This window comes from Wyeomyia smithii, chromosome 2 (assembly GCF_029784165.1).
Source record: "Wyeomyia smithii strain HCP4-BCI-WySm-NY-G18 chromosome 2, ASM2978416v1, whole genome shotgun sequence".
NCBI classification, from domain to species: Eukaryota; Metazoa; Arthropoda; class Insecta; order Diptera; family Culicidae; genus Wyeomyia; species Wyeomyia smithii.
The window spans coordinates 148,294,533-148,319,186 of NC_073695.1; the positions used below are offsets into that span (position 1 = coordinate 148,294,533).

At 42.2% G+C, this 24,654-nt stretch overlaps 1 protein-coding gene and 1 pseudogene across 6 annotated transcripts in view; one reads left to right on the forward strand and one right to left on the reverse strand.

Annotated features, from left to right (window-relative positions):
• LOC129723376 (protein mini spindles) overlaps nucleotides 1-24,654 on the forward strand; it is a 487,241-nt gene that overhangs the window by 176,063 nt on the left and 286,524 nt on the right. The gene's annotated exons all lie outside the window — the stretch shown is intronic.
• Nucleotides 18,720-18,838, reverse strand: LOC129726272 (5S ribosomal RNA; annotated as a pseudogene).

Sequence of the window (24,654 nt, forward strand, 5' to 3'; positions counted from 1 at the left end):
GGGCCTCATCGGCTATTGCAGCACTATCTCGTATGATGTCCAATAGCTCAGCGGTTTATGGCAGCAAGCGAAGACTTCTTGCCAGCGTGGTTTCGTCCATACTTAGGTATGGTGGGCCAGTGTGGTCCAGAGCGCTAGGTACTAACAGCTACCGTCGTAAACTGGAAAGTACCTACAGGCTCATGTGCCTGAGAGTTGCGAGTGCGTATCGTACGGTGTCATACGATGCAATATGTCTCTTGTCCGGCATGATGCCCATCAGCATCGCCATCAAGGAGGACAGAGAGGGTTTCGACCAACGTGACACAAGGGGCATACGAGGTACCAGAAGGTCATTCTCGATGCTCCGCTGGCAGCGGGAATGGTCCACAAAGGGCAGATGGACGCACCGACTCATACCGGAGATATCCGGCTGGGTCGGGAGACGACATGGTGAAGTGAACTTCCACCTGACACAAATCCTGTCAGGCCATGGTTGTTTCAGGCAATATCTGCACAGGTTCGGACACGCGGTGTCCCCCATGTGTCCCGAGTGCGTGGAGGAGGAGGAGACTGCTGAGCATGTCTTCTTCGTATGCCCCCGTTTCGTAAGAGCGAGGAGCAACATGATGGCTGTGAGCGGGCCTGGCACTACTCCGGACAATCTAGTCCGGAGGATGTGCGACGACCCGGACATCTGGAACGCGGTCTGTGCGGCCGCCTCTCAGATTGTTCTTTAGCTGCAACGTGTGTGGCGGGTCAACCACCAACACGCCAGTGGTAGCTAATTACCAGTCTCCAGGTAGTTAGCTTATAAGAGTAAAGAGGGTGCATCACGCACAAAAGCCACTTCCCGACGTAATACTTAACCGTCGTTCCGGGAAGACAAGGGCTGGAGACTGGAGGGGTTTTAGTGGGTCGGGACAGGGATAAGTAGGTGTCTGGGGGAGTGTAACTACCCCAGCATCTCTCCCCTAGTCTCATCCCCACACCCTGAGTTCTCTTCTCAGGTGTCTGTTTGCAGATTTCCCCGCCACCTTTAAAAAAAAAAAAAAAAAAAAAAAACACGCACGCTATATAGCAAGCCACACGTGCTATAAACATGCACACACGCGCTACAGACATGCATACACGCCATAAACATACACACACGCTATACAGCTAGCCACACACGCTATATAGCAAGCCACGCACGCTAGCCCCGCACGCTAGCCGCACAGGCTATATAGCAAGCCACACACGCTAGTCACACACCTTATATATTAGGGACACACGCTACAGATATTCACACACGTTATGTGCACACACCCTATATATATACATACGCTGGATGATGGTGGCTTCTCAAACCACCTGGCGGTGCGAGTCTCTTTCAGTTTCGGGTTGTATTCACCCAACGATATCTGAATTGGATTACCGCTGGTGGGGTCCAACTCAGATCGAAGGGAAGCTGAACTGAAAGAGGTAGGAACTGCAGCTAACCACTACCACCGCCGCTGTTGCCCGCTGCTGATCCACTTCGCTTACTGCCATCGGTGTTGATGTCCGCTGCTGCTGCCTGCTGCTAGTAAACTGATTTGCTTGAGGAGAAACAGTCTCTTATATAGCCCAAAGAGTGCATTCCCGGCTAACTAGGTACTCCATTCTGTCGTCTTTTTTGGGAAAGGCAGCAAGCGACCAATCAAAAGTCGACATTTGCGTTTCGACAATGTTCAACAATTTTCATTATTACAATAGTTTGAACAATAAGAATCCAATTTTCTGCATTTGGACGGGTGCTTAAATGATTTTCCAATCGATTGCTGCAAAAATAACAGAAATCAGTTGGAAACAGACTGGGTTAAAAACGTTTGAAATTGGACAATTTTTGTGACGCTCTCGATGTTTTCGGTTTTGAAATTGGATTCCTGTATTGAAACTGGGTCCCTGTAATTGTTGCCGTAAGACGTATTCTACGTAAAGATTTGGTGGAGACACTGTTGAAAACACGTTGTAGTCCGATGAGAGCTCTGTTTGCCCCGTAGTTTGTGCGACGAAAAGGAACTCGTAGAAAAGGAATGTTCCGAACAATTCGGGAATTCACGTTTATGTCGATATTACCCAGAAGTACAGCACAGTCAGTTCGCGCCATGAGGGTGTCGGCAATTACCATAGCGCGCGAAAGATCCCGTGTCACTTGCGAAGAAACGAGACCGATGAGCTGCGCGCGATTTTCGTAACTGGGTAACTGGTGAGGATTACTCCATGGTAGATGACGAAGAGCGAAACGAACAAATCTTCGTTGAATTGCCTCGATTCTATTTACACCATTGAGGTAATGAGGGTTCCACACTGCCGAACAGTATTCTAGCGTCGAGCGGACTAATAAGCAATATATGCTTTTTAAACAGGACACGTCTTTGAAATTCTTGGCCATTCTCATAATCAGTCCTAAATTTCGAGAAGCTTTAGCAACAGTGCAGCATATATGCTCCTTGAAAGTGAGTTGACCATCGATCCAGACTCCCAAATCCTTCACGCATCCTTCTCGTTTAATTGGTACTGCACCCAAGTGATAGTTGAACATTATAGGCCGCTTTTTCCCTGTCAGCGAAATCACAGAACATTTATCAGAGTTCAAAGTCATCCTATTTATATCACACCATTTAGCAAAATTTTCAAATTCATGTTGTAAATTAAGAGCATCTTCTGAGCATCTGACTTCGGCATATATTTTTATGTCGCAATTGGCATCATTAAAATATAAAAGGAAAATTAACGGCCCAAGATGACTACCTTGTGGAATTCCGGAAGCAGCATGAAATTTTTTCGATCGGTCGTCTCCGATTTTAACAGCGATGTGGCGGTCTGCAAGATATGACTGAAGCCAACGTAAAATGTTGCCTCCAAAACCCATTCGGTCAAGTTTTGCAATAGCAATGCCGTGGTTGATTTTATCGAAGGCTGCTGACAAATCAGTGTATACAGCGTCTGTTTGAAACCCTTTCGACATAACATCCATTGCATATGAAGTGAACGTTAAAAGATTTGTCGTCGTTGAGCGCTTCGGCATAAATCTATGTTGCGTGTCAGAGATGAGAGGCTTACAGTAGCTGAAAGTCGGTTCCATCACGACCAACTCAAATAGTTTCGAGATTGCACACAAAGCGGAGATGCCCCGGTAATTGTCGATGTTCCTCTTGTCCCCTTTCTTGTGAACCGGAAACATGAACGCGAACTTCCATAAAGATGAAAAGTTACCAGTCGAGAGTGAAAGGCGGAATAAATGACGAAGCAGGGTTAATACGCCAGTAGCACATCGCTTTAGTAGAACGGCGGGTATGCCGTCAGGGCCGGCCGAGAAAGAAGGCTTCAGTTTAGATAGTGCCGACTGGATCATCGAAACGTCGATGTCGAAATCATTCAAAGACTGTCCATACAGGGATACGTTGCTTGCGGCCGAAGATACTTCACTCAACGATAGTGATTCATTGCAGAAAACGCTGGAAAATTTTTGAGCAAATAGGTCACATATGTTCTGGAAGTCCGATTCCGTACGTTCATCGTAGAACATCGTTAGAGGTAGTCCCTGCTCTTTACGCTGCTCGTTGACAGATTTCCAAAAACCCTTTGGATCCGATTGCAGTTCGAGTTCAGTGTACAAAACACTGCGTAGATGGTTGGAATGACATTCTCGGCTCATCCCTTTGTAGGTATAGTTAACCTATAAGTACTCGTCGCGCAGCGATAATCCTCCAAACTTATAGTATCTTCTCAAAGCTGCTCGCTTTAAGCGTTTTAGGCGCTGCAATTCACTAGTCTGCCAAGGTAGATGTTAAGATTTAGGTACAACTCGCTTGTGTACGCGGCGATCAATAACATAGCTCATGATGTTCGAAAATACTTGAACTGCTGTGTCGATAATGTCGTTGTCAAGTTCCTCATTCCAATTGATATTCAACAGAATGTTGAGGATACTATCATAGTCCGTTTTATTGAAATCATAGTAGACAGTATCAACCGTGCAGCAGAAATCCGAAAGAGTAGTCCTTGTCGTAAGATGTAGTGCGGGATGGTGCGTCACGGTTTTTACTAAGGGAGATGCAGCAATGTTTATCCCCGGTACGCAGTCAACATTGCTGACGAAACAGAGACCTAAAATTCTGCCATTCTCGTTATTTATGTGATTGACCTGCCGTAACAGATTGGAGTAATAGCAGTCAAGAAAGTTATTGATCCCGTTGTGAAAAGACGACACCATTGGATCAGCAAATAGAAAACCATCCGGACTAGAGCGCCACTTCACACCGGAAAAATTAAAATCTCCAAACACAACTACCTCGTCATTGGGAAGAGCTTGCTTACAGATCGTATTTATCGAATTACAATCGGTGTTGATAAGCGTCGCGTCACGTGTTCTGTCAGGTGGGATGTAGATGGAGTATATAAAAAGCGAGTAACCAGAAAGCTTTAGTCAAACCCAAACTTGTTCAATTCTCGCCCAAGACTTGTTTTAGATTAATACTGCCTTGAATCTATGATTAACAGCAATAAGCACTCCTCCTCCAATGGATTTTGTGCTGTTTAGGGGGCAACGATCCGTCCGAAAAACATCATAGTTGTCGCCGAAAATTTGACTCGATAGCGTACGGTCGTTCAGCCATGTTTCAGTGAAAACAATCACGTCATAGCTTTCGTCCGAGCAAGCAAGCAAATATTCTTCGATGGAAGTGTTCATGCCGCCCACGTTTTGATAATAAATGTGGAGGTCAGATGATCGAAATTTGCTAGAAGGAAGCTTTTTATCAGCGCGAGCAGACTGAGTTAAGCAGCGATACTTGCCTGCGGGCAGGGTTAAGAAACCCTCTTCCAACACTCCGTAATCAGAACCGGGACGACTCTGATGGCAGGAAACATGTTGAAGGTCGTGACCCTGTTGACGAAACTGGACCGACGCGGGGGTGGTAGGGACTTCCATAAGGCCATATATGGTGCGTTCCGGCGGTGATGAGACAGGAAGAATAGTGGAAGGAGCGGCGTATATGCATCCACAAGCGACAGGAGTAGCGTCAGGTATGCTAAAACGTGGTTGTGATCAGGTACATTATATGGATGGTATTTAACTTGAGCGAGAATCCGATGACTCTCGCTGTCCAGTAACCGAGCATTCGATGTAGTTTCAATAATATTGCCGAAATCTATCCGGCTGAGCCTGTTCAAAATTAAATTCACGAACTATAACACCAGGTAGATGCAGTTAAAGCCAGGTTCTTCAGCCCATTAGGCACCTCCACACAAAACGAAACAAAATTTAGTTTCGAAACATCAGCATCCTTCTTTACCAATAGGAAAGCTTTCGGTTTATCGTTCATTCCAAGACATTTTTGAGCCATTGTGACGATTTCATCAACTGTGAGGCTGGGATCGAGCCGGCTCAAATAAATCCAGAACTGTTGCCTCTCGTCGGGGACTGTTTTGATTTCACGTTGAATGCATCTGGTATTGCAGTCAGCCGCCGCAGGAGTGCGCGCTTTAAAACTGCCTCCACGACGACGTTTTGGTGTAGGCTGTTCCACAGACAGCATTTGCGAAAAGAGTGGTTTCTGAACAGATGTTAATGGACCGCACGGAAAGTGTTTTTCAATCCGATCTGAGAGAATTCAACAGCATTTAACTTATCAACAGCAGCGCACAAATTGCTGTTATCCACAGCGGGGACGGCTGGAGCGGGAGGGTACAGCCACTCGTTGAAGCGGCTCGCAAAATCGTCGCACAGCCAAAACAGATTATTGGCAAAGGCCGCTATCACATCTAAAGCGGTTCTTTGTTAGCCAGGGATACAAGTATGGTGAAATACTTATCCGCTTGCATCGCGACAGGCAACTTTTTCAATCCCGTTGACTGGTGATGAACATTTATTGCAAGCAGCAGCCATGGCTCAGACCAGCCTATTGTGCACTTCTAACGAGAATTTCACACAACACAATTCAACTCGAGAAAGCCGTATACGAAATTACTTCAGGTCAATCCAATGCGATAACTCCAGAACAAACACACTAAGCCGATGGCTTAGTACTTTACAAACATTCCACGGAGAGGTAAAATAAAAACACCTAGACCGTAACCGTGTTGCCACTCAACATTCAACATTTATCTACTGCACAAGAAGTGTAAAGCTAGCTCAATTTTGTTGGTTTCGTTAAAAAGTCTTTAAAACGTTAAATTCAAGAGAATAAGAAGCACTTAGAAAAGGAACAATTTTCTCTCTTAAATATGTGATAAACATGGGTTTTGTTTTAAGTTGAGTAAATTTTTCCAAGCCTAAAGTTACACCTTCTATTCCCGTTCATTTTCGCATTCTGGCACATAGCCCGCACATATGACAAAAATGAAATTAGTTCGTGAAGTAATGGGTTTTGTTGTTAACTAAATTAAATTTTAAAGTCTACTCTACAAGACGTTCTTTGACGCCAAGCATCTAACTCTTTAAGTTAAGGTGCTATTTCATTTCAAAAGCAATGAGCTGTGTCTTCATTTAGTACATATTGTAAGATCAATTTTCTTCAATCTGTATGTTGTTCCACATAGAAGCATATTTTTCACTTATTGAAAAGGTTTGATCCGCATCCTCATAAAACCCAGAAAATCTTTATGCGTTAAAATGTCGAAAAACAAAATCTGTATAACTACTCCTCGGATTCCTCGGTCTCTAGTAGCAACAAGTATTAAACTATCACTCCCGATATCCCTTCTTCTATTGATCTGCATTGGGCGTGGCCAGCTACGTTACTGACCAGTGAAAAGAAATATCACCAGGAATTGTACACTGAAAACGGCTTGCTACTCCTAGGCACCATTGTGACGGTTCTTAGTACAATTTCAGCTTATTCTGGTAAATCGCGGGACACACACGGGCGATCAAATATTCTATGCTATGCATATAGCTGAATGAATATATAGGTACTTTGTCTTCGATGCATTAATGATCAGTTCAATTCGTTTGGCTTCGGTCCTTAGTCCGATGTACGAATCCGGCATTGTCACAACGACGATATCGTGGGCAAAGCCAAACTGTTTATCCGACTTTTGGATTATCACACCTTCCAGAGCAATATTGAACATTAGGCACGAGAAATCATCATATTGCCTCAACCATCTTTGAGTTTGGCGCTCGAGAGTACCCCTGAAATCCTGAAACTCGAACCACACATTCATCGTCGCTTTGATCAATCACGTTAGTTTGTCCCGAAATCGGTAGTCGTACATAATTTGCCATACCAGATTGTGTCGTTTGCCGATTTGAAATCGACGAAAAGATGATGTTTGGGCACGTTATATTCGCGAAATTCCTTGGAGCCTCAAGGGTAGCTTGGTTCTTAACGACGTGTTAGAAAAAGTTGTCTGTAAAATAGTGGAAAACAAATTCTTATTATTGGATAATGTATCATCTCTTCGTAATACTCAGAAAAAAAACGTATTTTTCCGGGGTCAAAGTGTTGACGGCAGTGTCTCGCACTATTAATTTTTTTATTAATTTATTTATTTCAACATGTAGAGTAAGAATCACTTCTTATAAAATTTTATACTTAGCAAAAAAACTCACATCCTTTACATTTTTGCCTTTTTCCTAGAAAGGTATAGCAATCACTGACAAAACCGAAAGTATAAAAGTGCTCCATTGCTCCGAATGGCATGTATCACTCGACTCGGTTCGACGAGCTTAGGGGCCATTCACATACCACGTGGACAGCTTAGGGGGAGGAGGGGTTGGCAATGTCCACGGTCCATACATTTTTTTTAGAATTTACATGGGAATCTGTCCACGGAGGGGAAGGGGGGGGTCAAAATCGTTAAAAATCTGTCCACGTGGTATGTGGATGACCCCTTAGCATTTTCTGTATATGTGTGTGTATGTATGTAACGGTCTCCCAACCTCACTCGATTTTCTCAGAGATGGCTGGACCGATTTTCATGCAAATAATTGATGATGATGATGGTCCCGCCACATACCCCTACAAAGGTTTTAGCTGGACGATTTATCTATAGATAATTAATGTAGTCACATTTTAATCAGTTATACAAAACAAAAAAAAACGAACTGATTTTTCCTCCAGATATAAACTTTTTCAAAAACTGTATACTTGATTCATAGAGCACACAAAACTAGTACAGGGTTTTTATGACCTTCAGCCAGACCAACCACAACTATTTCATGATTTTCTCTAAGCATTCAAATAACAATTTGAATTTTATTGCTAAAAGAAATCATTTATATCTGAAAACCGCGCGCGAGGCTCAAGCTTTTGTAGTCTCTTTCTATTATTTTTAAAGCTACAACAACAATGATGAAAAAAAAAATTCATCATCATCACCGTGACGAACACATTAGTTTTGTTGTTATAAATTAAAAAAAGTCCAATTTAATATAAACATATAAATAAAATTTTACAACACAATCAGATTCGTTCGTATAAAACTTCGTTATTTACAAACTTCAATAAAACAATCATTATATGAATAGAAACCAAAACAAATAGTTCATCTAAAATAAATCCGTTAGACATTTAAGATCCGTTTGTTCAAACTTCGTCAGGTAAACTCTACATCATTTTAAAAAACCTAGTGTCGTTCTATACAATAGAAACTTACACGTGTGAAATACATTGTCTCTTAAACTCCGCAAGTGCACGTTTAACATGTTTTGGCATCGAATTGAAAAAAAAAAATACCTTTATAAAACAATGAATTTTGTGAAGCTCTCGTTAGAAAGAAAGGTGTTCTTATTTCATCCGCGTTTCTAGTGTTATATCTATGAAAATCTCTTCCTCTTTCAATTCGATCACTCAAATATTGAGGTAGCAAACCATTAATTATTTTAAAAATGAACACCATAGACAAATAAACAATTCGCTGCCTTACAGATAGCCATTGCAAAGCGTCCAACATGAAAACAGAGGGATTAATCTATCACAATTTAAAATCAAACGCATTATTCTATTCTGCAAACGCTGTAACCTCAATAGTTGTGTGTTATTGGCTAAGTAAAAAAAAGTAGGGCAAAAATCCAAATGTGGAGAGATGATTGACTTGTATAGCTGTATTTTACTACTAATCGTTAATTCGTTTTTCAGACGTCATAGAATTCCATACTTTTTGGCAATTTTCTTGATGACATTGTCAATGTGAGCTTTGAACTTTAGGTTGTCATTAATAATCACGCCAATATATTTAATCTCCCGAACGCGACCAATTACCTCATCATCAATCAAAACAGAGACATCATCATTTACAACGGTGCGCGAGAAAATCATAAATTTAGTTTTATCAATATTCAATTTCAACCATCTGCTTAGAGAACGTAAATCTTCGTTCAAGTGTGAAACGGCTTCTTCTACATTATTAGCTGCAATGAATAATACGGTGTCATCGGCAAAAAGATTAATATCACAAAAACGTAAAACTTGTCGCATGTCATTTATATACATAATAAACAAAAGGGGCCCTAATACACTTCCCTGTGAACTCCAAGATCATTCTTCACGGGACTAGAAACAGAATCATTAAAAACAGTCCGTTGAGTTCTGTCAGACAAGTGGTCGGCGTGCAACCAGACCGAACCAAGCGCCAGTTTTTTGAAAATTGAGTTTTTAACACCAGTGGATGTTAAAATTAATAATTTATCTTTCATGAAAAAATGAAATCATCTAAACAGTTCGTAATAATATTATAACAAAATTTGCAGCTTGCAGGAAACATACTGGGTGGTTAAACTTTGATCGCCGATTACTCGTAATAATGTTTTTGGCGCTCGGTTCGGTCTGGACGCACGCCGACCAAGTAGCTTTCAAACCATCTGAATGCAGTACTCGAAATTCCAAAGCGCTTGATTGTGTTCAACAATAGGGGCCTAGAAATTGTCTCAAAAGCGCGTTTTAGATCCAAAAAAACAGCAAATATTGTGTCTCTATTTCCTAAGCTATCTTTCCAATTTGCTAGTATTAAGTTTAACGCGGTTTCACACGAGTGGCCTTCCCGGTAGCCTGATTGTTCCGGAATTAGCAAAGAGTTACTATTTAAATATTCTAGAAGCTGGCCTTTAACAACTAGTTCTAATATCTTTTCCAATGTGTGTAACATGTTGATGGGACGAAACTCTTCGGCTTTAATCGTTCCAGCAACCTTTTGAATCGGAACAACCAACGATTCTTTCCACACCAAAGGCATGTGCCCTGTTTGCAACGATTCATTAATGAGGTCCAGCAAAGTGTGACCAATGACATTGACATTATCTACTCCAGCCGTTTTACCTAATGAAAAACAAATTTTTCTCAGTTTATCTAACGTGATTGAGTGAAAACCATCAAATGTACAACTACTGTCAATCGGCTGTTTTATTTCGTCGGGTTCCTCGACCAATTCAATGGATTGATTGATCAATGAAACACTATTGACAAAATAATCATTAAACCTAGATGCAATAACTTGTTCTGAATGTTCTAATGTGCTTTCAAAAGTTATGGACCGCGGTTTACAATTACTAGGTTTTAACAAAGATTTCAAAATTTTCCATAACTCTTTGCTGTTATTTTGATGTTGAACAATCTTTCTCTGGATATTTTCACAACGCTTCTTTTTAATCACTTGTGAATATTCATTACGCGCGAACGTGTACTCAATCCAATGATTCTGATTGTTCGATCTACAAAACTTTTTGTACAGTTTATCTCTCTTGCGCTTAAGGCGCAAAAAATCCAAACTATACCAGCTGTTCGAGTTTTTCAGCGAAACAAACTTATGTTCAACTAATTGATTCGTACACGTCTTCAAAACGTTAGTAAGAACAGCTGCAGATTCATCTAAACTACCGGTCGCGATTGGAAAACCCAAGCTTTCCTCAACAAGGTTCGAAACAGCCTGTTTCGAATATTTTCTCAAGCATTTCAATTTTATTGAATCATTATTATTATTCAAGTTTTCTAGAACATTAATTACTAATGTCTCATGATCGGTTATTTTCATATCAGAATTCGTAACTGAACGAATCGAATCAAAATTGCAATAAACATGATCAATCAAAGTTCTACTCCGCTGAAAAATACGCGTATATTCATCTACACTTTGCTTTAAATTGAAAGACTCAACTAAACGCTTCAAATGATTCGAATTTGCATCATCTCGCCAGTTAATATTAAAATCGCCCGTCACTATATTTAATTTACTCAAATCAAGAAATTCATCAAGCCCTTCTGGCATCATACCGGGGTATCATACCGCATCCCCAAATCGTATTGGATGATATTTGTCACTTTAGGCATCAACAGATCGGAAACTGTCGCCATCTTCGCCATCGAAATACCCAGATTAGGCAGTTCGGCAATTTTATGATGGATTTTATGATTATCAGGTAACCAGAAGTGGTCAAAAAGCAAAGCCTTTGTTCCACATCAATGGACCATAAGACGTGGGTTAGAAATGGATCTTATGATTACACTGTGCTACAGCGATTTAGAACTTCTGAAGTGACCTAGTGTAGGTTGTAGGTCTTGTTGAGTGTAACATTCGCTCATACTAGAAAGTTTCCAAACACCCCCAAAATCTGAAGTTATGGTCAAAATACGTTTTTTTGGTCCTCAGTGCATACAATTTTTTTTAACTCAGTCATTTCTCAACCGATTTTCAATATTGATGAAGTTTTGGAAAAAAAATAAACAGAATTTCAAAAAGATTTACTGGTTTGTACTAATATCACTAAAACTTGTTGAGTTATTTAAGTTTAAATATAATTTTTTAGTTTTTTTCAGGCAATTTTTCAATTTAATTTGAAATTTGCCACCTGTTTTTCTGAGAAAGATACCACAAATACACTAAACTTTTGAAATTATATTCAATGACGAATCAAACAAAAGTGGTTTTGTGAAAATCGGTGAATATTTGACTGAGTTATATATTTATTAAGAAAACCAGAATTTTTGGCTTCTATCCCACAATTATTTCGCAGTGCTACAAATGGTGAAAAAACACAAGAACTTCTGAAGTGACCTACCGTAGGTTGTACGTTGTTGAGTGTAACATTCGCTCATACTAGAAATTTTCCAAACACCTCCAAAATCTGAAGTTATGGTCAAAATACGGTATTTTGGACCTCAGTGCATACATTTTTTTTTCTCAGTCATTTCTCAACCGATTTTCAATATTTAGGCAGTTTCGGAAACAAGATAAACAGAGCTTTCAAAACATTTATAGGTTTGTACTAATATCACTAAAACATGTTGAGTTATTTGAGTTTAAATATAATTTTTTAGACTTTTACATGCTATTTTTCAACATAACTTGAAATTTGTCACCTATTTTTGTGAGAAAGATACTACAAATACAATAAAATTTTGAAATAATATTCAATAACGAATCAAACAAAAGTGGTTTTGTGAAAATCGGTGAATATTTGGCTGAGTTATAGGTTTTTTAAGAAAACCAGATTTTTTGGCATCTAACGCACAAATGTTTCGCGGTGCTACAAATGGTAAAAAATGCTAGAGCTTTTGATGTAACCTAGTGTGGGTAATAGCTCTAGTCAAGAGTTGATAGCGCGCATACTTAACGTTTCAAATACCCCTAAAATTTGAAGTTATGACCAAAACCCAGTTCTTAGACCTCACATTAAGAAATTGTGTGAAAAAATCTAAAAAATTATATTTAAACTCAAATTACTCCATCTGTTTTAGTGATATTCGTGAAAACCAATGGATATTTTGAAAGCTCTGTTTATCTTCTTTCCGAAACTGCCTAAATATTGAAAATCGGTTGAGAAATGACTGAGTTAAAAAAAATGTATGCACTGAGGTCCAAAAAACCGTATTTTGACCATAACTTCAGATTTTGGGGGTGTTTGGAAAATTTCTAGTATGAGCGAATGTTACACTCAACAAGATCTACAACCTACACTAGGTCACTTCAGAAGTTCTTGTGTTTTTTCACCATTTGTAGCACCGCGAAATAATTGTGGGATAGAAACCAAAAATTTTGGTTTTCTTAATAAATATATATCTCAGCCAAATATTCACCGATTTTCACAAAACCACTTTTGTTTGTTTCGTCATTGAATATTATTTCAAAAGTTTAGTGTATTTGTAGTATCTTTCTCACAAAAAAAAGTGACAAATTTCAAGTTATGTTGAAAAATTGCGTGAAACAATCTAAAAAATTATATTTAAACTCAAATAACTCAACATGTTTTAGTGATATTAGTACAAACCAGTAAATTTTTTTAAAGCTCTGTTTATCTTCTTTCCGAAACTGCTTAAATATTGAAAATCGGTTGAGAAATGACTGAGAAAAAAAAAATGTATGCACTGAGGTCCAAAATACCGTATTTTGACCATAACTTCAGATTTTGGAGGTGTTTGGAAAATTTCTAGTATGAGCGAATGTTACACTCAACAAGACGTACAACCTACGGTAGGTCACTTTAGAAGTTCTTGCATTTTTTTTTTTCATTTGCAGCACAGTGTTATCAGACAACCAGAAGTGATCAAAAAGCAAAGCCTTTGTTCCACATTAATGGACCATAAGACGTGGGTTAGAAACGTGAAACCCGTGACACTCAAAGTTAGCTCACGATTCCCTGGCCGGATTAATTTAGAGTGGACTGTATACGGTTGATCGATCGATTGAATACTCGTGATTGACACTTAGCAAACTATCTTTATTAACTTGAAATTTAACTTATGATCGCGCGGACTACGAACTGAACACTTCAATGGTCGTACATAGAATGAATGGGAATAGAATCGATGAAACGAGGCTCACTCCGTTGAGCTGCTAGGTAGAGGGATGTATATACTCATTTTGCCTTGTCAACGTATTCGCGTTCTTATTGTTGCTATCGTGACCGATGGAACATTCTCCCGCTGGTTGAAACATCGTATCAACAGAAAGGACCGGGGCAGAGCAGACGTTGCCCTCGATTGGAATTATCGAGACCTTGTTGATTGGACGACGGTATGTTGCTCCGTTGGAAAATACGTCAATGGCTCGCACTAAGCCGTCGTCACCAGGATACACTCCGGTGATTCTGCCCAGTTTTCAGCTGAGCGGAAGTTGCGTCTTATCGTGGAGAAGAACAACCATGCCAGGTCGAACGTTCGACGTTGCTCTGGTATTCTTATTACGTGGTTGGAGAGAATTAAGGTAGTCCCTAGACCACGCTCGCCAAAAATACTCACGCATGAGCTGGAGATATTGCCATCGATCGAGACGACTGACCTTGGTGTCTTCTAAAGATGGCTCAGCTGGTGCAGACAACGGTCGACCTATGCGGTAATGAGCTGGTGTTATTACCTGTGGATCGGCAGGATCGTTGGACAAACTGAACAACGGACGAGATTTTAAAATGGCTTCTATTTCGGCTAGAATCGTTGCTATTTCTTCGTAAGTGAGATTTGCATTCCCTACGACTCGCTTCAGGTGATTTTTCGTCGCCTTGACCGCCGCTTCCCAGAGACCACCGAACTCCGGTGCATAGAAGACGTAGGTTGACGGATCCATTGGTGAAAATACTCCTTGAGTAGACGCATGCACCGTACGCCACGTTCGATGCATTGGAAAAACCATGCAACTCATATGCAATCGCATTCGGGAACATAACACACCTTGGAACGTGAATGCGTCCAAGGTCTGGAAGGGATGCGCGCAGAGTAGCCCAATTTTCGCGGATGGTTTCGTCGATGGGATCGTCCCATCCAGCTGATATTTTCCAAAGCTGCTGCACCAACAGTTTGGCCATGACAATTACTGGCGCAAACAGTCCGAGTGGATCGAACAATTTTGCCACCTCGGAATAAATCATTTGTTTCGTGGCTAGCTTATCATCCGGAAAAGAACATATCGGCGGATTGGCTATCATGAGGACGTCGCCGTCAGGATCCCACAACAATCCAAGCACCTTAATTATTTCATTTGCTCCGTACTAAAAAAAAAGCAATCTTCTCTTCTCGGTCGGCTGGAGGAATGTGCTCTAGAAACTCTGCCGTACTGGAGCACCATTTGAGAATATGGAAACCACCTCTTTTTAGCAGTTCTTTTGATTGACGTTGGCTTTCGAGAGTGTTAGCGCCAGAAAGCGCGTCGTCAACGTAAAAGTCTTCAGTCAAGATTCGAGAGCCGATGGGAAACTCGGAACCTTCTTCCTTGGCAAGTTGTACCAAACCCCTTGTTGCTTGATGGCGCACAAGCTGTTCCGTAAGTAACGGTATTAAGCTCGAGAACCCTTAATGGATGTGACGGGTCGGACCTCCAAAAGCATCGGAGGAATCGGCGTTCTTCCGGCGCTACGAACACTTGCCGGTACATTTTTTCTATATCGATTGAAAATGCATAAGCGTACTAACGGAATCGCAGCGTAATAGAGAAAATTCCATTCTGTACAACTGGTCCTACTTGAAGAACCTCATTGAGCGATAGTTTTGATAGGTCCATTTTGGCACTAGCATCGAATACGACACGGCACTTCGTGGTTGATCTTGACGGTCGTAATACTGCATGATGCGGCAGATAGTACGTATCCATATTACCAGGATTCTTAGTTTCCTCAACTTCTCTGCAGTGGCCGAGGTCTTCATACTCCCTTATGAAATCATAGTATTGCTGCCTCAGCTCGGGATTACGCTCCAATCGTTTTTTACATAAGGAATCGCTTGAGTGCCAAGTCTTACGACCCGTACCCGTTGCATCGCGCTTGTATGTCGACAGGAAATGGGCTTCACAGGACAGCTGTTCGGATGAAAATGGAGATGCCTTTGGTACTTCCTCCACCTTCCAAAATTGATGCATCATTTCCTCGATGGAATCGATCGAAGTATGGTTGACGTGTTGAATAGCCGCATTCAAAATGTACGGCTCGTTTATTACTCCAGCTACCACCCATCCAAGAGGAGTGTCTCGAAGTTGTGGTAAATTGTCACCAAGACTTATTTCATCGGGCTTCAGGAGATCAAAAAACAATTCTCCTCCGATTAGCATGTCAACCTTTTCTGGCTGGAAGAAATGTGGATCGGCGAGTTGAATGCCTTCAACCAGGAGCCAGGAGCTGAAATCAATCGTTCGGTTAGGAATAGTTCCAGTTACCTTGGTTGTAACCAGATACTCGATGTTGGCTTGAAAGTCTCCGTAGCTCGATTGGAATTTAACGAACGCCTTATCACGAGCTAGACTTCTCAGGGCATTGATTCTAGTGATTGCTACATTTGGTGGCATTCTAGAACAACCGAGGCGAGTTGCCATTTTCTCGGTGACGAAATAAACTTGAGACCCACTGTCAAGTAGGACTCGACAAGGGTGGGACTGGTTATGTTCATCAATGGCTTGAACGACAGCAGTCAATAGCAAGACGGTCTTTGATGTTGAAACGTGATTGCTTGAGCATGTAGTGGATACTGGTTTATCCACCACCGAAACAGAAAGTTGAACAACAGTTGGTTGATTATTCGCGACAGGTTGCTTTGACGCGGCGATGTCGGCTTTGGAATCCTGACTGCTGTTCCTTTCAGCATCATCGTGGAGAATGGTGTGATGTTTGCGGCTGCATTTTCGACACGTGTTGTTAGACGTGCACTGTTTTGACTGATGTCCCTTCCGGAGGCAGTTAAAGCACACACCTTTTCTGCCCTTTGAGTTGCTGTCAGCTGCTTGAATTCCTCACATTGGAAGTTAAGATGTGAACCTCCACAAAAGTGGTAGATACCTGGAGACTTGCTGGAACTTGAAGTAACTGCGTTGGTCTTTAGCGATGGCATTTTGTTGTTGACTGGTGAATCCTTTGATTTTACGGCGGTTCGTTGTGAGAAAGCTTGCGACGATTCACACTGCTCCAGCCCTTGACAACTGGTTTTGAGAAAGGAGATTGTTTGTTCATATTTCGGGAGCACACCTCTTTGCTGGGTACGTTCCCAGGCCATGCTGGTCGAATCATCCAAGGCACTGACGATAAGATGCACCACGATCAATTGTTGTTTTTGGTACCGTAGGCCTTCAACATGGCCGGTTGCTTCAGTTAGCAGGCCATCCAATTCTTTGAATGTTGCTTTAGACATTTTTCATAGGGTCAGCAATCCTTGAATGTGTGACTCAACACGTGTGTTTTCGTAACGGTCTGTTAGCACCTTCCACGCTTGCTTATAACTACCCTCGTTGATTATTTTTGCATCTAATATACCTGCTGCGGATCCAATCAATGCTTTGTCTAGGTGGTACAGTTTTAATGCCTCTGAGTCCCCGGACTGTGCCATCAGGTCATGGAAAATTGCCTTGAATTTTGGCCAATTAGCATAATTACCGTCAAATGTAGGGATAGCTGCTTTCAACGGCTGCTGCTGAATAATAACCTGCGGGGAAACAGATGAACTTACGGTTTGCATTGGAGTAGCAGCATTGATTCTTGCCTGGATTTGATTCGACAACTCGGTATGACGATCCTCAAAAGCGCAGTAAATTTCATCTTGCTCATCCGATGCTTCATCAGGAATCAAGGCCATGGTTTCAAGTGGCTGTGGGGAGTGGCTGAACTCGGTGTAGATCACAACTAGTTTCTTCTCCGCGCACTGCAACTAGACTAACGTCATACTACTCTGCGTTCGCAAAGTCAACTGAATCCTCACTAGCTTCTGCTCGATCTGTCCTCTCTGCCGGAACAATTCCTTCAATTTGCGCATCGGTTCCAGCTCCATTCTCTCCTCCCAATTGAATCCGTGAAATGAAGCGGACGAATTGGATCTTGAATGTTGTCCGGTTGGAGTATTACTGTCTCGGCTTCGACTCAGGAGTGGAACTTTCTGACCTCATTTTCTAGCATATTTCTTAGTGGTTTCATTGGTGAATGGCATTGGCATTTCGAAACTTCTCACTTCACTTCTTTTTTGTTCGATGGTCTTTTCTCACACAGTGTTCGTATCGAGACTCTCTTTCACACAGAAACGGCAACGTAGCACACGCGCAGCGACAACGTCCTTGAACACGTTCTCGCTTGTATCGACTCTGTAAGTTTTACCTCGCGACACGCACGCGACGACTGTACTTCGCGACGCCTGTACTTTCCTATCTGCTGTCTTTTCACGTGTTCTTGGAATGATTCCTTCTTGGAAAGAAACCTTTTATGAACTGGATACCGATCCTTCGGGTCACTTTTCATTCACTGTGCTATGATCCGGCTCGAAGGACCAATTTATGTTCCACATCAATGGAAACGTGAAACCCGTGAAACTCAAAGTTTGTTCACGATTCCCTGGCCGGATTAATTAAGAGTGGACTGTATACGGTTGATCGATCGATTGAATACACGTGATAACACCTAGCAAACTATCTTTATTGACTTCAAATTTAACTTATGATCGCGTGGACTACGAACTGAACACTTCAATGGTCGTACATAGAATGAATGGGAATAGAATCGATGAAACGATGCTCACTCCATTGAGCTACAAGGTAGAGAGGGATGTATATACTCATTTTGCCTCGTCTATGTATTCGCGTTCTTATTGTTGCTATCGTGGCGGATGGAACAACCTTGGTGCTACATTCCGTATCGGAACTCGACCTTCTGTTTATTATACACAGACTTCGCAGCCAGCTGTTAAGTGTACAGGACAGTTGCGAGGCTAGCGCTACGATCCTACTGACACTAACAGTCTCTCCCGAGCCGAGCCTCGAACCTACGACGACTGGCTTGTTAGGCCAGCATCGTACCTCGAGACCAGCTGGGAGATAAAAAAGGCCAACGACACGCGACGTTCTTGAGCGATCACCCATCTAAGTACTAATCGCCCCCGATGTTGCTTAACTTTGTTGATCGGACGAGAACCGGTATTTTCAACATGGTATGATCGTTGACCAGAAGTGGTCATCTATATTAAAAATAGGGGTTTGAGGTCGGATTTTGCCCACTGGGTGTAATCCAGGTTTCAAGAACCCATATTGATTGGTATTTGGCCCTTTCATTGGATACCTTTTAGAAACGATCAGTAATATCAACTGCGTTGAAGAATTTCATTTTCACTGATTAGATCATTCGAATTAATGTATAAGGAACAACATTTAATCATACATTATTTGAAATCTACTGGCTAAAGTTGACATAAACAATCTAAATATTTATACGCAGCATAGTACAAATACAAAAAATTTGATTATACCACATTAAAATACAAAATCGCACCATATATTTGAAAGAATTGAATGTTATTTGCATGTATATGTGTATTATGCCTTTCTCCTAGAAAGGTATAGCAATCACTTGCAAAACCGAAAGTATAAAAGTGCTCCAAAGGTCCGAATGGCATATATCACTCGACTCAGCTTGACGAGCTGAGCATTTCCTGTATGTGTGTGTGCATGTGTGTGTGTGTATGTGCAGATTTTTATTCTCACTCACTTTTCTCAGAGGTGGATGGACCGATTTTCCTGAAATGAATTGCAAATGAAAGGTCTTGTTGTCCCATAAGACCCTATTCAATTTTATTGTAATCGGATTTTTAGTTTAGAGGTTTTGTATCAAAATGTAAAAATCATGAAACATCATCTCGAAAACTACACAACCGATTTGAACAAAATTGGTTTCAAATTAGGGTGGTAGACATTCCGAGTTGTGCTCTCGTCGTGTTCAGTCGCAATTTTATTTCGATCTCGACAGTGCCGACCAGGAATTCGCCTTCAAGGTCACCGTGCATTGTATTGCGTGTGCACTGCTGCTCGTTGCCGTCGTCTATTGAAGACAAAGGAACGCATCATCGCCTTTTGCCACCGTACGCCACAGACTGTGCGTTGTGTCGCTACTGCGAGAGATCCATTACCCGGCGCACTGCTGTTTGGCTGTATTGGTGCTGCTGTGTGGCTGGAACGGCTGCAGCTTTTGCTACCGGACTCTGTGAAGGACTGGAGATTGGCATCGCCCGTGCGCTGATTGTGGTGGAGAGCGGCTGCAGAAGATAAGTAGTTTTTTTTCTTGGTTTTTTTCTACAATATTATTTGCTGATTGGCATTTTGCGTGTGTGGCTCACGCGTCCAACATGGACGACGAACGCGGGGATGAAAACCCGCTCGTTCCACCGCCTAGCCCTCCCGGATACAAAGTTCCAAGGGTTAAAAATGGAGCCCCGCAGGAAGCTACCCCTCGGCTTATGCAGTATCCGGAGGGCAAAGCTGGTATTGGGGCTGTATTTTTCCAGCCGAAAGTAAAAGCATTGAACACAATGCAAATCTGTAGAGATCTGGCACGGTTTACAGCCGTGACTGAAATTACCAAAGTACGCCCGAATAAGCTGCGTGTTTTGGTGTCCGACCTCAAGCAAGCAAACGAGATTGCTGCTTGTGAGCTCTCCACGCGGGAGTACCACGTGTACATTCCAGCTCGCGTAGTTGAGATTGACGGTGTGGTCAGCGAATCGAGTCTGACCGTCGAGGCCCTGTTGAAGGCTGGAGAAGGCATCTTCAAAGATTCCAGCCTTAAACCAGTCAAGATTCAGTATCGCTCGACAATGGTGTAAAAACTTACACCCCATCAGACTCTTTTCGCGTGACTTTCGCCGGGTCTGCTCTGCCGAGCTATGTGCTCGTGGATAAGGTGCGTCTACCCGTGCGCTTGTTTGTACCGCGGGTAATGAATTGCCTAAAGTGCAAACAGTTGGGCCATACGGCCTCCCACTGTGGCAATAAAGCACGTTGTGGCAAGTGCGGAGAGCAACATGCGGATGACGCCTGTAATAAGGGTGCTGAAAAGTGCCTTTATTGTGGGCAGACTCCGTAGAGCTGTCTACATGTCCCGCGTACAAACAGCGCCAAGAGAAGATTAAGCGGTCTCTGAAAGAGCGCTCTAAGCGCACTTTTGCAGAAATGCTCAAAGAGGCCGCTGCCACCAAACTGGTTTCCCCGAATCTTTTTGAGGTCTTGTCATCCGATGAGTCTGATTAAGACGATTCAGTTGGGGAACCTTCTTTTGTTGAACCCGGGAAGTCTAGAAAGAGAAAAAACCTCTCTTCCCCTAGACTTCCCAGGAAGGGACAGAGAAGGTCTCCATCTGAAGTGACTGATACTAAGAAACAAAAAAGGAAGGAGTTTCCGGCACTTCCAGGAGCATCAAAAAACCCAACTGTTCCTTCTTTTTCGTCCAAGATTCAGCCAGAATCTGGACTGCTGAAGTTTTCAGATATTGTGGACTGGATTTTTGAAAATTTCAACATAACTGATCCTCTTAAAAGTCTTCTGCTGGCATTTCTACCAACAGTAAAAACGTTTTTGAAGCAGTTGACTGCCCAATGGCCCCTCCTTGCAGCGATTGTATCCTTCGATGGCTAATTCATCGGCTGAGATGAAGGATTCTATCTCTATTTTACAGTGGAATTGTAGAAGTATCATCCCCAAAATTGATTTATTTAAAGTTTTGATTAATAAGCATAAATGCGATGCATTTTCCCTCTGTGAAACTTGGCTCACTTCAAATGTAGATCTTAACTTCCATGATTTTAATATAATTCGCCTTGACCGAGACACCCCTTACGGAGGAGTACTTCTAAGGATTAAGAAGTGGTATTCTTTCTATCGTATTAACCTCGAAGCTGTCGCATGTCAAATGACAATACAAGGTAAAGAGCTTTGTATTGCCTCAATATATATTCCTCTCAGAGCACAGGTTGGGCAACGGCTGCTCTTTGATTTAATAGAACTTCTCCCCTCGCCACGTTTGATTTTGGGAGACTTTAACTCTCATGGCGTGGCTTGGGGTTCCCCTTCTAATGATAACCGTTCCTCTTTGATCTATAACCTCTGCGACGACTTCGACATGACAATATTAAACAACGGGGACATGACACGCGTTCCGAAACCTCCAGCGCACCACAGTGCTTTAGATTTATCTTTATGTTCAACATCGCTACGGTTGGATTGCATACGGTAGCGATCATTTGCCTATTCAAATTTCAATTGATAATGGTTCAACTCGCACGCGATCAGTTGATGTTCCGTATGACCTCACACGGAATATCGATTGGAAGTTATACGAGGAAATGATTTCAGAAGCTGTCGAGTCGATTCAACATCATCCACCACTTGAAGAATACAACCTCCTCGCGGGCTTGATTCTCGATGCCGCGTTGCAAGCCCAAACGAAGAAATATCCCGGCGTGACTATCAAAGAACGGCCTCCCACTCCGTGGTGGGATAAAGAGTGCTCCGATGTCTACACGGAAAAATCCGACGCGTTTAAGGCCTTCTTTCGGGTGAAACGTAAACCCGACGACTTCAAGCGGTATTTGGAGCTTGAGGACCAGGTTTAAAAGCTTGGTCCGAGCAAAGAAACGCGGATATTGGTGTCGGTTCGTTAACGAAACGTCGAGGAAGACATCGATGAGCACTCTTTGGAACACAGCCCGAAGAATGCGAAATCGTATAACAGTCATCGAAAGCGAGGAGTCTTCAAGCCGGTGGATATTTGATTTTGTCAGGAAAGTATGTCCGGACTCTGTTCCTGCGCAAAACTTTGTTCGCGGTACGTCTCCGGGCCACGACGCGATAGAATCACCTTTTACGATGGCAGAATTTTCAGTTGCCCTCCTGTCCTGTAGCAATAACGCACCTGGGTTAGATAGAATCAAATTCAGCTTGTTGAAGAATCTACCCGGCACTGCCAAGAGGCGCTTATTGAATTTATTCAATAAGTTCCTGGAGCAGAATATTGTACCACAGGATTGGAGGCAAGTGAAGGTGATCGCCATCCAAAAACCGGGAAAACCAGCTTCTGATCACAACTCTTATAGGCCGATTGCAATGCTATCCTGTATCCGGAAATTGATGGAAAAAATGATACTCCGTCGTTTAGACCATTGGGTCGAATCAAATGGTCTACTATCAGATACTCAATTTGGCTTCCGCCGTGCCAAAGGAACGAATGATTGTCTTGCGTTGCTTTCTACAGATATTCAGCTAGCCTATGCTTGCAAAGAACAAATGGCGTCTGTGTTCTTGGACATTAAGGGGGCTTTTGATTCCGTTTCTATTGACATTCTTTCGGGCAAACTTCACCGACAAGGATTTTCACCAATTTTAAACAATTTTTTGCATAATTTGTTGTCCGAAAAGCATATGCATTTTACGCATGGTGATTTGGCAACTTTTCGCATTAGCTACATGGGTCTTCCCCAGGGCTCATGCTTAAGTCCCCTCCTTTACAATTTTTATGTGAATGACATTGACGCATGTCTGGCAAATTTATGCACGATGAGACAACTTGCAGACAACAGCGTGGTTTCTGTTACAGGAGCCAAAGCTGCCGATTTGCAAGGACCATTGCAAGATACCTTGGACAATTTGTCTGCTTGGGCTTTACAGCTAGGTATCGAATTCTCTCCGGATAAGACTGAGATAGTATTTTTTTCTAGGAAGCGCGAGCCTGCTCAGCTCCACTTACAGTTAATGGGTGAAACGATTTCTCAGGTTTTGGTATCTAAATATCTCGGTGTCTGGTTCGATTCGAAAGTCACCTGGGGATATCACGTTCGGTATTTGATGAAAAAATGTCAACAGCGAGTAAATTTTCTCCGGACAATTACTGGATCATGGTGGGGCGCCCACCCAGGAGACCTTATAAGGCTTTAGCAAACAACGATATTGTCGGTGCTTGAGTACGGGTGTTTCTGCTTCCGCTCCGCTGCAAACACCCATTTAATTAAGCTGGAACGATTGCAGTATCGTTGTTTGCGTATTGCCTTAGGTTGCTTGCATTCGACCCATACGATGAGTTTGGTGAGTTGGCGGGCGTTCTCCCATTAAAAGACCGCTTTTTGGATCTGTCTTCTCGTATTCTCATCAAATGTGAGGTTTTGAACCCCTTGGTAATTGAAAATTTCGATGGGCTAGTTGAACTTAATGCTCAAACCCGTTTCATGACTGTGTATTTCAATCACATGTCAAAAAGTATAAATCCTTCCTCATACACCTCCAATCGTGTCAACTTGTTAGATAGTTCTGTTTCTACTGTGTTTTTCGATATATCCATGATGGAAGAAACTCGTGGAATCCCGGTTCATTAACGCGTGCAGCAGATCTCTAAAATATTTTATAACAAATTTAAAAACATCCACTGCGACAATGCGTTTTATACTGATGGGTCACTTCTCAACGGGTCCACTGGCTTCGGTATCTTCAACAATAATTTCACCGCCTCCTACAAGCTCGATAATCCTGCTTCTGTTTACGTCGCAGAATTGGCTGCAATTCAGTATACCTTAGGGATTATTGAAACAATGCCCACGGACCATTACTTCATCTTTACGGACAGTCTCAGTTCTATTGAGGCTCTCCGATCGATAAAGGATGTAAGGCACTCTCCGTATTTCCTGGGGAAAATACGGGAACATCTGAGTGCTTTATCCGAAAAATCTTCTCAGATTACCTTAGTGTGGGTCCCTTCTCATTGTTCCATTCCGGGCAATGAGAAAGCGGACACTTTGGCTAAGGTGGGCGCAACAAACGGTGATATTTATAACAGACCAATTGCCTACAATGAATTTTTAAAATTTTCACGTCAGAGTTCACTTATCAACTGGCAGGCCTCGTGGGATAAGGGAGAACTGGGGAGGTGGCTACACAGCATCATCCCCAAGGTTTCCACCAAACCTTGGTTTCGGGGGTTGGATTTAGGACGAGATTTCATTCGCA